The sequence below is a fragment of the Vombatus ursinus genome, unplaced genomic scaffold (assembly GCF_900497805.2).
Source record: "Vombatus ursinus unplaced genomic scaffold, bare-nosed wombat genome assembly UNPS02004691.1, whole genome shotgun sequence".
Classification (NCBI taxonomy): Eukaryota; Metazoa; Chordata; class Mammalia; order Diprotodontia; family Vombatidae; genus Vombatus; species Vombatus ursinus.
In genome coordinates this window covers 3,752,997-3,756,836 of record NW_020944469.1, presented here as the reverse complement: position 1 = coordinate 3,756,836, position 3,840 = coordinate 3,752,997, and positions in this window count along the sequence as shown.

Genomic DNA, 3,840 nt, shown 5'->3' with positions numbered 1-3,840 from the left:
GGAACTGACACTTGGAGACAGACAGAACATTATTCTTGTCAAATCAAGGGAGACATGTTAAAACAATTTTGAAATAATTCTGTGTGCTAATTGTGTTATCCCTTGATGTGGCGGTGGGAGGCTGTCAGGAGAACGGAGGAAAGGAACATCCCCTACCTACTTTATGGCATTGCTGGTCAAGTAAAAATAGGTGGTAGAATGGTATTTTATCCTCCCTCCCCCAATCAGGTTTCAGAGGAGTCAAATACAGGAAGCACCTTCTGGAGTATCCCACCTTCGCCACTGACCTCCCTTATCACCGTGCAAGTAAATTAGGTAGGCACATCAAGCCTTTGGGGGACATGAGGAACTACACGAAAGAGAAATCAGGCAAAAGTCGTGAAGGAAATAATTGTATTTTAGTGAAATGGAAAAAAGGGAATTCTGGACTGGGTTTAAGAGATCTGTCAGCGTTTACATGGCCCGCAGACCGGCAGGGGAGAGGTGGGGATTTACTTCCCTCATTCAAGCCTGCCCCGAGGGAGGGCATTCAGATTGAACTGGGCTCCCTTCTTTTGGTAACTATTGACTGAATGCCTACTATGTGAAAGATAGCTGTTAGGCACTTTGGGGCATAAGATTATAAAGAGAAGATGAGTCCTCTGACTTCAAGACGTTTAATAGTTTGAAATGTAGGCAAAGAGGAGAGGGGGGAAAGGACCCTGTGTTTGGGAGCTGGCCAAGGCGGGTGCCCCAAATCCCTCTAAGTGACTGGAACCAAAGCTCCATGAGGTGCCCAGTGGGTGACCTCAGTGCCTCTTGATTCCCGGAAGGGGTCAGGGGGCTCCCCATGGCAGGGCGCTGCCCCCAATGTTCCCCCAGAACTGGCATCATGTATGCTTCAGGAAACAAGCAAAGGAACATCACAGGAACAAGGTGCTTGCTAAGCTGGGCATCTGGTTTTCATGGGATGCTGAGTACATACTGCAGATGGACAGGAAGAATGTCAGAAGGGGCTTTGTCTTTGACGAGTTGAACTTCAGGGTGTGTGGGTAGAAGGGAAAGGAAAGCCACTTTTGAGAAGGCATGGGAGAATCCAGGAGTAGGGAGAAGGAAGAGGTGTTCGCTAGGATTGGCTGTATGTAGAGAGTAGTAAAAACCATCTTTCAAAAAATCACTCCAATGTGACATATCACCTTATAAATAGTAATAGAAATAAAAGCTGAAAGCCTCTATTAGTCTAGTTCATTCTCCAAAATTCTTACATAGAAAACCGTTTTCATTCTAGGGGGAAAATTTTTGTTAATCTCTTCATTGCAGAGTTAAGATTTCTGATATGGATATAAAATATTTATGTTGTTGGAACATCACCCTAATACATAATAACTCATATTTCTACAGCAAAGTACTATGACCCTCACAACCACTCTGTAAGTTAAGTACTACGGATTTTATTATCCCCATTGAACAGAAGAGAAAACTGAGGTCTGGAGAGGTTCTGCGACTTGACCGTGGTTATACAGTTAGTACTTGTGAACCTAGGTTTTCCCGACTCTTAATCCTCTACACAGTAGATTTCAAAACGAGCTGTAGAATACAAGAAATAAGTGGACGCTGAAGCTGTCCCCTTCCCACATTTCTCCCCCATCACCACTCTAAAGAAGGGCAGCATCCATTGGTTTTTTGAGTTAGCCATTATGGTTCAGTCATTCATTCTCCTTGTTGGCTGCATATGATGACAGCACCAACCCCAGGATCCCTGGCCCCTGGTTTCCATTTCTCTCTGAGGAAAGCCATTTGTTAATCTAGTGACCCCATTCTTTCCGCCTTCAAAGGCTTCCTTATTCCCAGCCCCTCTATAAGGCCTCTAAGCCAATATATCACATACAGCAAGAAAAATGTACATGCTGTAAATATTTGGTTACTGTCTGCTTGGGCACTGTGAATATTTAACACAGTACCTTTTCATTTTTATGTTTGCATCAATGTCATCTGCATTTCAGCTTTTGGAGAATAATAATAATAGCTTACATTTGAATAGCTTTCACATACATTATTTATGTGCCTTGCACACAATACGCACTTAATATGTTTGTAGAATTGAACTGAACTGAATTTGCACACTGGAGCCTCGATGGAGTGAAATGATACAGCGGGGCTGGCCGGCCAGGCAGGTATTCTTCTGCCAGGTCTGCTGCCTCAGAGGGCGCTGGGATTGCCTCCAGCCTCCCTCTCCAGAAAGCCTCTATTTGCTTTACTTTTAAAAGTACAAGTGACAGCCTCAAGAGGACCCTGGTATTTGTCTCTCTACAAGATAACGTATTAAGCTCTCCCCAGGGCTGGGTAGTATATAAAGAGACTTCAGGAAACTTTGGTGGTTTCTTTTGTGCACGAGGGAGTGGGGAAAATTGGAGTCCTGCTCAACTCACTATTGAGTAGTAGGCTCTGGCTCCGCTAGGTGTTGTTACTGTAAGGGCACGAGTCAAACAAATTAGTTTTATTCACGCTAACGTTTGAATAAATAAGGGCTGAAGGTTGAGTTTGAGAGATAGGCAAAGGCTTCCATAAATAATTTATTTTGGAAAAGCAGATCAATCATTCATTTGTAAGAGCTCATGTAGGTTTTTCCCCCATAGGATTTCCTGAGCTTCTCCTCCCCTCCCCCCACTTCAAATATCTGGGAAAGGGGGCTATCTTTTCCACCTTGATTTTTCCGTTAAAAGTCATACTTAATCATCCGGTATAAAATGAACAATGCATGCATGCAAAACAAGCAAACAAACAAACAAAAAAAAAAAACAACCAACAATACCAAAACCAAAAAGAGAAATACCAAAGAAAACTCTATTACCTCTTAATTTCAAGAGCTGGGGGAGTATCACCATCTCACTTTGCAATTAAGTACTTTGAATAATAAATATTAAATAATTAAAAGACAAGGTAGCAAGGCTGTATGCAAGTATTTTGAAGTAGTAAGAGTTTGAGCAGTAACCATGAAGTACATAAGTACCCTAGGGGTGGGGATTCCTGCTAGGGTTGGCTTCCTGAGGGGTGGCAATGTCCTTGTGCACTTATTGCCCTGTGTTGTGAGGATAATATTTTGGATATGGAATTATTTTGAAGATAAATTTTTATTTCTACCTATTGTTTTCACATCACGTACATTTCCCAATATATGCCCCTCCCTTCCCAGACCGCCATCCCTTATGACAAAGAATAAAAGAGGAAAAAAAAGGTTAGCAAAGCTAATCAACCTATGAAACAAGTTTTGCCATATTCAGAGTCTGCTTCCTAAAGCTCCACAGCTCTATAAAGAAAAGGGGATCTGCCTACCGGTAGCTCTTCTTTAGGCCCAAGATTGATCATTATGATTTCAGAGCATTCAGTTGAGATGGTTTTGTTGTCATCATGTCCATTTCCATTGTTATAATCCAAGAATTCTTAACCTCCGGTTCATGGATTTATTTTTTAGAAATGTTTTGAAATCTATATTTCAATATACTTTGTTTCCTTTGTAATCCTGTGCATTTTATTGTGTGCTTTTCAAAATATGATTCTGAGAAGGGGTCCAGAGTGTCACAGGGGTCCATTTATTCATTGTACATATTGTTTTTCTGGTTCTGGTTATTTTACTTTGCATCATGTTCTATAAGTCTTCCCATGCTTCTCTATTCATCATATTCAAAATTTCTTATAGCAGAGTAATAACACACTACTTTCACACCACACATTTAAGGACTAGTCCCCAATCACGGACATTTATTTTGTTTCCAACTCTTTCCTATTACAAAATTTGCTACTAGTAAGTATTTTGGTATATGTAGGATCTTTCTTGTCATTGACTTCCTTGTAGTATATGCC